Source organism: Anas acuta, chromosome 10 (assembly GCF_963932015.1).
Source record: "Anas acuta chromosome 10, bAnaAcu1.1, whole genome shotgun sequence".
Taxonomy (NCBI): domain Eukaryota; kingdom Metazoa; phylum Chordata; class Aves; order Anseriformes; family Anatidae; genus Anas; species Anas acuta.
In genome coordinates, this window is record NC_088988.1 from 8559935 (window position 1) to 8571193 (window position 11259).

The window sequence follows — 11259 nt, forward strand, 5'->3', positions numbered from 1 at the left end:
ATTCCTCCACACTTCCTCTTTTTGTAAACCATAGACCCTATTTAAGCACATACCTTCAACACAAGAGACAACAAATCATAGTGTTACATGAATGAATTCCTATCACCAGAAATTCACTGTGATTTTATGTATGTAAAAATGTTTGATCTTCCTGTATTCATTTTCATTTTGAAAACCGTGTTCTTGCAGGATACTCTGTAAATGAGAAAATTTCTAAAATAATCAGCTTGATATCTTAAAATGTTCTCTCAAGTAGACTACCTTATTTACTTATTAACATGAACCTTAACATTTCTTTAAGGTCAAGAGACATTTTGTAGACTTTGAGTCCTGAGCTGGAAGAAATTAAAAGGAAAAAAAAAAAAAAACTTTTGCAGCAAAACTACTTTAGCATTGGCCATCTTTTCCTCTAAGAAAGCAAGGCAAAATTCCATCGTTCCAACTGTTTTCAAACTGATTCATTAGAAGGACATGCTTTAATTAATTTTAAAAATGTATTCCTTATTTGTTTGGCTATTAAATCCTGGATATTCTGAAGTGTGTTGGAAAATGCCCACTTAAAGCTAAAATTAGTTTGAGTTACTCTTTGTTCCATCTGTGTTATGTTTTACTGCCAGAATGGGGGGAAAAAAAGAGGTAGAAGGTTAGGTAGTGGAAGTTCTTATGAAAAGCACTAATTATTAACCCTGGTGGTATGTCAACAGGATGTTCAGCTGCTACTGAGAAGAATCGAATGTTCGGAAAGGACCTCAATCCACCTGCTGTCAGAAACTCTGCATTATCTGACAGCCTCCTGACTGATCCAAGCTGCGTTGTTCACATGTCAAGTTGGTAATCGCTATGTAAGCACCTCAGCAGAGTGAAGTCAGTCTTCCTTCAAATATTTATTTAATTGTGCTGCATTCTGAGAGCTTTTGTGTATGTTCTGCAGGCAGAGCTCTGACTAGTGATCACCACTGGGAGTAGAGGTCTTGACATGGCTTATTCTTTGAGCTTCTTGAAAGTGGCTATGCAACCTTGGGTGTCCTACAAACCATAGCAAAGCACATGCTGACCTGTGCTTGTTTGCAAGGCCAGGCTGTTGGCAGCACTGTCAGAGCAGCTCTTCTATGCATTCTGCACTGTGAGCGGACATATCCTCTATGTACCCTACAGTCTGGATGTGCCTTCTGGACATAGAACTTAGTCCATGAACTTGGTCCGTAGAACTTGGCATGCCACAGCATGTCAAAAATTTTTTTTTCAACGATAAAATAAAAGGAAGAATAAAACAAAGTTTTTATTTGCTTTTCATAGGTATAGCTCATAAGCTTACGTGCAAATCAGAATTAATTTTCTCTTACACCCTGTAGCAAATATACCTAACTAATGCTATTCTTCTCTAACACAGTTTCCAATGTAAGGTGGAATTTGCTTTGCAAAATATAGGGTAACACATTTATATGTCATGTTAGCATTCTTGAAGTTTGAGTTCAACTATTATTATTTTCAGTCTTTAGTATTATTCCTTGGATTTTGATTTGTTCTTGTTAATTTTTAGTTTTGATTTAATATAGTTGGAAGTCCAGCACAGTCCAAGATGTAGAGGGCTATATGCAGTTATGTTATTGTTGGTTATTGTTGATGTATTTAACAAGTCTGACCTAAATAAAATCACCAGCTCCTGTCTGTGAAATATCTTGAAATCTTTTTCATACCATATAAATTTGGTTGACTGAAGAACACTTTAGACAAAGTTGTTTGCAGGTAGTCTTAATTGTATTTTCCACAACATTGCATTATGTTTCATTTGGGGGCAGTAGGAAGAGATGGTACTAAAGTTATCCATACTTCGCTTCTTCCTTCAGACTGCTGTGCTAGATATGAAGTTTACAGTTTTTTGTGTCTTTTTGTTGTTTTTCTGCTGTTCACAGGAGTAAGAAAAAGGTTTTGGAAGAACTGGAGGGCTGCTGGTGATAGAGCTGTGGCTGGAACTACAGTCCCAGGAAGCTGCAGGGGAGATTCGTCAGGAAAAGATTTTCCTCATTCCAGAAAGGTCAGGATAACTAAGTTGCCACAAGGCATCTACCTGTGCTTTTACCGTAAACATGAGTATTTTATGATGGTTTTAATCTATAAAATTGCCTAGGTTTCACTGACTCAGGAAAGAAGCAAGACAATCAGCACATTAAAGCAGTTTTTTTGCTTTGTTAATTCCTATACATTCCTGATAACAGCATTTGTCACAGAAATTGGCAGCATTTCAACATTGACTTTGCAGCTCTTGACAAATACATTCATATTTAAAGTGTTCATTATATACAGCAATTGAAGTATTTTCTTTTTATTTGGGAATAAAGCAGGAAAGCATCCTGCCTTGCTTTTCTTGGCTTGGGACCACAAAGATGCTGTAAAAGCTACTCTGAGGATTTCTCTTTTTTTTTTTTTTCCAATTTACATCAATGAGTATAATTGGAGAAAACAGGTTAAAGATAAATTTAGCATTCTCAAGGAAATGATTATGTTAAGCCTCTCTAGAAAATGTATTACTTTGTTTGCTCTCATTTTAGATGAATATAACAGCATATTAAATACATTATTCATACACATTCTTAGTGCACATGAAATTTATGTTTCTCCATTACATTGCATTCTGCTTCATTTTTTTTACCCAAGAGTCTCTGCTATAAAGGTATACTTAATTTCTAACATTGGTAATTTCAGTTGGTGTGATAATCTATTGCATTGTATCATAAAATTTCTATGATCTCTGATGCCTATTAAATATGAACCTGAGTGAATGAAGAATAGCTCTCAGATGATATCATTATCAAGGTACTTACCAGCTGTACTAATATAAAACGTAACATATTCATTGTGGAAAATGTCAAACAAATAACAGTGTTCTGGAAAACTTTTTAACTATTTCTGATTGTTGTAAAGAACTATGACGAAGTGTAGGACGGATGTATACAGTGGCATGAAAATGTTAGAAGGGTCAGTATTGCTTTTTCTAGAGAGTCATATTATACCACCATGCCTAAATGGTTCTTTCAAAAAGATATATTTCTCCCTATGAAACTTTCCATGTGGAGTTAAAAAAATAAAATTTAAAATAAAATTAAAAAACACATTTGACTTTTGTCTTAAGAGAGCTGGTCAGAACTCCTCTTTTTATGTCCATTGTTGTCAGAATAATATTTTAATACGAATTTCTTTTAGAATCCCTAAATAATTTCAGTTAATTTCAGTGACAAATTAAGAAAGCATTCTTAAAATGTTGAAAAAATACTGAAATATATATATCTCAAAGATTGTTTCATAGCAAACACAAAGAAAATGTATTTTTTTATTTAGAAAACTAGATTTAGGCACTAAAAATTGCACAGATTTTTTTTTCAAAAACAATTAAAAACCCTAATATCTGGTGTCTATGACGCTATCAGCATGTGATATAAAATGTTACATGAATGCATTTTCTCTACATACATGTATTGCATTTACATTGGATTGATGCATATGTTAGGGTTGGATCAATTCTTTTTTTCTAAACATCAGAACTCCCTGCAGAATGCAAAAATCCTGAGACTTAGTGTCTCAGCGGTCAATGTGATCTTGTTTCTCTGTGAGTACTGAGCTTGCTCAGCTGCTGCAAAAGGTTGAGGTATCAGAATATACATGGAAGTGTTTACTTTTTATGATGAAAATATTGTCTCTTGGAATCATATAGATGTTAATTGTAGTTCACTATGTCACGGTCAACAAATATTGCTGCTGTCATAACCTAGAAATTCTTCACAAGTACTGGGAAATAGGAAGGGAAAAGAGAAATGTGAGTGCATTTGGTTTTTACCCACACTATTTGTGTATTTTTGTCGTCTCCTGGTGGTAGTCTCCTGTGCATGAACCCTTCCAAGTTACCCTTCCAAGTGCAGCAGTGGTGGTGTCTGGCAATGCAGGAAGGCTATTCAGGGTGCCACGGGGATCTGTGTCTGCCCCACTTTCCTATGACTTTCTTATGACTTTCTTATGGCTGTGTTGTGGGCACCAGAAAAAGAAAAAGCTGATCTGCATAAAAGAAAGCCCTCATTAAAATAGGGTGGGGAAAATTTAAAAAAAAAAAAAAAAAATTCTTGAACACATGTGCATGCATATTTGTTGAAATATCTTTCTTTTGAGCTCATTCCAGAGGTTATGTTGTACACATTTTTTCAACTGGATATCATTCACGAAAAAAATATGTCTTCAATTAGTGGTGGTGCAGTGTCTGCTTGTTTTCAGAACAAAAATATTCTCTCTGTTTACACCATAGCTCCCTCAGTGCTGCAGCCCAGTAACACCTACGTGCCCCAGCTGAGATCACAGTCCCTTCGTGCTAAACAATGTAAAACCTCTCTGTTTAAAAAATAAAAATTAAAATTGCAAGTCACTAAAGATTTACAAACAAGATCCTTGGGACAGGCATAAAAAGTCAGAAGGGTATGAAATCATTTTCCAGATGTCACCTGCAGGGGTAGGACAGCTGCAGAGCTCCAGCCCCCTTCTCCCCATGCCAGCCAAGCAGCCTCCAGGCTACACTGCCACTTGAGTGTTTCCCTCTGAACAGCAATTGGAAATTGAGAGAACTGTATGCATATACAAAGAGTCAGACTGTACAAGGGGTTATGAGACGGGTTTCTTGCTTTGTTTTAATATCAGATTATAGAAACTAAAAATGTCAAGGAAAAGAATTTGAGGGGAAGTGAATGAAAATAGCAGGAGATCAGAAAGAGAAACTGTTGGACAAGCAAGACACAGTGGAAGGAAATGAAAAGAGGCCTGGAAAATATCTGTACAGTCAGCCCCTGTTTCCAGTGCTCATGGGGGAGTTGAGATTAAAATGCCTGAAACAGAAACAGAATTTTCAGTTTATGATATAGAAAACCACAGGCTGGAGCAATCAGACTGGAACGCATCTTTTGTAAGTTAAATTCAAGGCATAGCTCCAGAGCATTCCAGGATAGCCTGTATATTTCTATAACAGTAACAGATTTTTAATAGCTCTTTTGTCAATGCATGAGGGATTGAAGGAATAGGGTTGCAACCAAATCCTTTTTTAAAAGATTCTTAACAAGCCAGGAAAAGAGTCTTAGAAGGCTTAACTCCTTGGTTGTTCAGATGCTACATTAGATAAATAGAGGATGAGCTCACCAAGAATCTAGATATACAGAGCATATGCTAATAAAATCTATCATGAAATTCTGCCAAATGTAATTTGGGTGTATTAGAAAGACTACTGAAATTGTAGGACAATGCCAAGCCTAAGGGTTCTTACCTTCCAAAGATTGCATGTGGGAGGAGGCATTCATCACTGTTGCTTAACTGACCAATGAGAAGGTTGAAAATTGTGGTCAAAAGCTGTCTAAAAATGTTTAGATGTATAACACAAAACACAATTCTGCATGCTTGAAACATGTACAAAAAATAAGTAAATTAACAAAAGAAATATAACAGCTTGTAAAGCTGTATAATACAGCTTAACACAGATGGTAAAAATCATCTTAAGACAGAAAGAATTTTTAAGGTATTTGTGTTTGCACTTGAGACTATCTGTGAAAAGAGCTAAAAAGTCTACCTGATGAGGTCTTTCTATACATCTCAAAATTAGATACAGAAATTAGACTACCATTAAAATCCTTATGAAGCACGTGAATCTCTAAAGCCCAATTTGGTAAAACCTTGATTTCTTTCTAATGATTCTTATATTAAATGACACAGCAACTGCTTGCCTGGGATCAGTATGAGGAAATGACATTTATTTTTCTGTTGACATAATGAGGATTTGTTTGATCTCTTCTCCAGACATATGACTACTAGACTTGCATGTGAAGTCTTCAAAGAGATTACTCTTAAAAATAAAGGCAGGAGATCATAGGCCAAGTATTTTGAAAATCCAGGTGAGTGACTAGGTATCTGAAGGTAAAAGTAAAAAAGCATAGTTTCAGGCATTTATTCTCACAACAGCTATGTCCTGCAATGAGATTTTTTTGGGTTTTGTTTTCTGTAAGTATGTGTTTTCTAATGTTGATCAACAAGTAGATTCCTGTTTTATCCTGTTTGAATTCAGAAGGGTCATACGTAGGGTAAAATTAAGATGCCACTACCTGCTTATCCTTTTAATGTGTTTAAAGTATCCATATGTAAAAAGCAAAAATCTCCTCTATGTACTGACAATACATTTGGGTTAATGTATTCACATCTTAACTTGTAGCCAGAATGGCTGTTTTAAATGATTAAATGTTAAATCTGATATTTACTCTTGGACTGTGCAAAAGTCAAAGGGAACAATTTGTCAGCTCATTCCTATTTTGCTTCTGAAGCCAGTTAACTAATCAGTCTAACAGAACAAGAAGTAAGATAAATGGAGGCCATTCTGTTATGTAGAAAAGTGTACATGAAGATAAATTTTTCACATTTTGCTTCATTTCATCTGCAGTTATCACTGTCATAATTGCTTCTGAACACTCAAGGTGCTCTTCATATTGCTTCTATGATATGAATGGTTTAATGGTTTAAGCTATTTAGGTAGTAGCTTGCACCACTAAAATTGTCTTTATTCTTTATTTCTATATTGTATTTTAGTAAAAAAAAAAAAAAATCCTCAGCCTTTTTACAGCAAAATTAATTTCCTAAACAAACAATAAAGGGTCAAGAGATATGCAAACTAACAGCTTCTGCTGCAAACAAGCTGCAATAAAAGAAATCCTGGGCAAATAAAATCTTGCTACCATTGGTAATATAGTTCCCATTACTTTGTATCTAATAATAATAGTATTAAAAAGTGATAATCTAGGTTCAAACAGCTTGCAGTAATTTCTTTTCCTGCCATGGTTTCTGTTGGTATAAGGAGTAACAGTCATCCCCTTTGCTTCGTTGAAAATGTGCAAGAGGGCTGCCATCATTCATTTCTGGTTTGTGAAAGTAATCAGGTATTTCTCATTGCAACTTCATGAACTAAATTATTATTTGAAATACTCTCAAAACTATAAAATACTGTATTAAGAATATGAAGAATATGTCCCATTATTTTAAAAATGGAGTAAAGAAAAGTCAGTGCAAAATAGGATCTTGACCGTTTTCATATTGCTGCATCATAGTGCATGTCTTTATTGAGAACTTTTCAAAGCTTAAGGAAAATGCCAGGATTTTAAAAAGTCTTCCTCTCTGTTAACACAGTGTGTTTTTCTGACTGAATTAATTATAATGGCATAGTTAGCCACATATGTAGAATTCTCATCAGGGTTTGTAATCTGATTCTATGCAGTGTGATTTTATGATGGATAAGCATCTGAACAAATAAGAAGACCCAAGGTAGCTATATTAAAAATGCTGTAAAAGGTGTATTAGTTTTCTCAGCTAGATTTCTGCAGTGGCAGACAGAGATTCTAAAATGGGCACATTCATTTTGGCACCCTGAGTGCCAAAAAATCCATTTTATGCTAAAGTAGTACAGGAGTGGGACTGGATTTCTTTCTTTTACAATTTGTCAGAAATTTATTGCATTGAATTTTCAGGTAGGCCAGCTGCTGTAAAAAACATAGCTGAACAATAAGCTCAGAAAGGTAAATGCATATATGATATTCTTAAAATACTACTGCAAACTGGGTTTAGTTCAGAATTTCCAAATCCACGTCATTTTAGGTTTTTAAGGCCCTGCAGGCCTTTTTAAAAATCCCTACGAGTTTAAACCAATATATTCTGCTGGCAGTAGAGTTCATGCTATTAGCCAAAAATGTGTCGGTCATCAAATATTTTATAGCCACATAATGAATTTCATTAATCATTTATTTTAAATATAAGATTTTTTTCTTAAATAAAAAATTCAGTTCAATTACCAAGAGTTTCATTCCTTCTTCAATACAGTGAATTTCAGCTTTCTCTCAAGTGTTATCTTTTTCCAGGTCCAACTTGGATTCTGCCATTGCATCCTTTCTACTTCTATAGTTACAGTATCCAGTCAAGTCATAAAAGTATTCTTCTGGAAATTTTGACATGATAGGGAGAGTAATTTTTATGGAAAATATTCCGTGATTTACAGTTGTTACTCCTGGGCATTCACATTCTCTACTACATTACTGCAAGTATCTCCACAGACATCTGATGGAAGGTCATTATTGATGAAGTATTCATGGAGTCCAGATACCAGAAACTGGTCTAGTGAATTGTCATTTGTTGCCCAAGTTCGATAAACATCATAATGTATGTGAATGCACAGAGACTGAGCTAACTCTTCCATACCACACTGCTTTGTCCACAAAAAGAACTGTTACAGTAATTGTGGTATATACGTATGTAATACTTCTAAGAAAATGAAAAAATATCTTTAAAAAAAGGGGGGGTGGGGGGGGAGAGAAGGAATTGGCTTTATTTAGAAGTAGCAAGGTACAGGCCAATACAGCCTGCTTTTCATTTCCCAGGAAATATGTTCCTTTTCAAATAAGTTACATTTCTCTTTTGTGTCCTTTAGCCTACCCCAAGTGGCTTGCAGTATTTATCAACTTTAATCAACATGACTGACAGGAAACCTGATAATAGAGAATAGCTGTCTCCACTGGTGGGGCAAAATCTTTTGAAATGTCAGTAGTGAATACACTGTATTTACATTTCTTTGGGACTTTCACTCTTAAAAGATTTTAATCTTTTACACCAGAGGGATGAAAGTAAAGGTTATTTAACTATACACCAGAAATTTTATCTGATGACAGTGTGACAAAATATTCCTGCTTTCAGAAGTGCAGAATGCATGCCTCTCATCCCTAGTGTTGTTTCAGTGGTGCAGCAAGTTCATAACTACCATAATAATATCCCAAGCTGTTCATTATCCAATTAATGCCAGTCCTGAAACTTTTTTTTTTTCTTTTGGAAAACATTTGGTTTTGGCCAGCATATTAGTTTCTTTGCAGTGGTTTATAATATATTAAATATAAACAATTAAAATTAACAGTAAATCACTTGTGGATTGGCAGAAGAGACTGCTGGGCAAGAAACATGGCTTGACTCTCTGCAAGAGGCTAGGTTGTCTGGTTGTGCTGGATCACATGAAGAAGCTCACATGGAAACATGCTTGGGAGCAAGAATATATTCCAACCTAGCAGATCCTATTTGGTTTCAGTCTGTGAAGTTTAAAGTTTCAGGGAACTGCAAGAATCAATGAATTGTCATTAGGTCCATAGCTAGCACAGTCAAACTGGCATTGTGGTTCCTCTCCTTCATGTCTTCTGCTCTGAGTGTGAGGGTGCTAAACTTAGGGTTCGTGGTTCAGCTAATTGTTGCAGTCACTCTGTAGTAGGAATCTCCTTTTCCTGTGCACTGCCCCAAGGCAGAGCTCTGGATGCACCCAATTTTATGCTTGACAGCACGTTCCACAACTGCTTTGACTGGGAAAGCTGAACTGCCAAATGCAAGAACTTCTGATTTCATCATGTTAAAGAACTGAGAAGAGTACCAAGTGAGTGTTCACAAAATAAGATTGATTTCTGTTATTTTCTACCTACATACATTTTCATTGAATTAAGCCTGCTGTTAGACGTTAAGAAATACTAGATTCACAGCTGTAATTGCACTAACAAGGTCTTAAAAAAAAAGAGCCCTCATAAAGAAAAACTGAAACCAAGAGGAATAGCTGGAAGTAGATGGTTTCTCAGTGTGGGATTTCCTAATCTCTGTAGAAGTCCTGTTTGACAACTCCGTTATCATATAGAGCTGATACCTTGTGGAATCATGACACAATTAAGAAGCTGTTTTCATTTTAAACTACAAAATATAGTTCTTGTTCCTTGTGGCTACAATTTTTTAGGGTATCAATTAATTAATCTAAAAATTATTTTGGAAAAATTCTGTTAAAAGATTTTTAAAAAATCATGAAAGTTTACATTTTGATGTTGAAAATGCCCTTTAGAAACACCACAGTATACTTACGTCTCAGCAATAATGCATTTAGTTTTTCCCCTTTTCCTCTATCCAATATATTAGTTTCAGATGGATGTCCTATGCCGAGTACTATGCCCAGAAGCAAAGTTTCCAAGGCTGACACATTCATTCTGCTGCCAGTCTGATCAGTGCCTGGAGAGGTCTGGCACAGGAGACACGAAGCATCCTTCAGGCGCTGCTGGGAATGTTCCACCAGGGCTACGAGATGGCTGAGAGCTGGCTGTGGGTGTAGGGGACCTGCATGGAGGGACCCCCAGTCATCTGGTGAATGATGGCTCCTGTGAGAACTCAGGCTGTAGTGGAAACCAAGGTAAGGAATACGCTTTCATCAAAAGCACTTCTCCAGGTTTGTTGTGACAAATGCCTCTGTAACTTTTTAGTATCACAAGTCCATCTCTTACTTCCTTATATACCCTAATACCTTCGCTTTCTTTAAGATAAACTGCATCACTTCAGCAGTTATGTGAAAAGCCCCCCACCTCCAGGTTCTGCTCTGCCTCTTAAAATTGATTGAGCTGCTTATGGAGAGAAACCAGGCCCTTGCACATGAAGTAATAAGAGATGATTCATTAGGGAAATTAAATGAACGTGGATTTGCAGCTTGGCAAGAAAAGGCTGTGGCCCCCTCAGCTGCTCTGTGTGAAGCAATCTTGAGTCTTGTGGTGGAGCAGGATTGCTGCCCAGGTTTTGTAAACCAGCAACAAGATTTAACTTCTCCAGAGCTGCTGCACATAGCCAACTCTATTCTGTTTAGTTTACACCAGTACTTCCATTTTCTACCTCAGCATGCATGTTGTTCAAAAGAAAAAAAAAAAAAAAAAAAAAAGAAGAAAAAAATTCATATAAGGATGTAATTTTCAAGAATCTTTTTATTATTAAGCAGGCTGTGCACTCACAGCATTTAAACTAGAGCATTCAGGTATGCTGCGATCATTGCATTTTCATGTGTCACTCATACCTCTGAAAGCTCCTACCATCTAGAAGTACCAGTACTCCAAAATAAGCTCCTAGATGACCTCTGTATGATAAAAGGCAGAAGGGGGCTGCTACTATAATATAGAAAATTGGAAGCAAAGAGGCAGGCCCTTGCTGATACCTACATGAATGTGTAACCTGTGCTGCTGCTGAATCGTGTTTTACTGATAACCCAGGGATTAGACACATGACAATCCAGTAAATAGGGGATGCTGCCAAGTTGCTAGAGTGAGTTATCTAACTGAAGTTGTATGCGCTTTCTCATTGTACAGTCAAAACTGCTCATGTTTGCAGCCCTGATACCTTTCTTTTAGTCCTGCAGCCTGTATAAGTGCA

The 11259-nt window shown here is 36.1% G+C and overlaps 1 long non-coding RNA gene across 1 annotated transcript; it reads left to right on the forward strand.

The window, feature by feature from the left end:
* Positions 1–709: 709 nt before the first annotated feature.
* Positions 710–6820, forward strand: LOC137862081 (uncharacterized). The gene is made up of 3 exons (XR_011100049.1): positions 710–842; positions 1914–2035; positions 5821–6820. It is a non-coding gene; the product is annotated as an uncharacterized lncRNA (long non-coding RNA).
* Positions 6821–11259: the final 4439 nt, after the last annotated feature.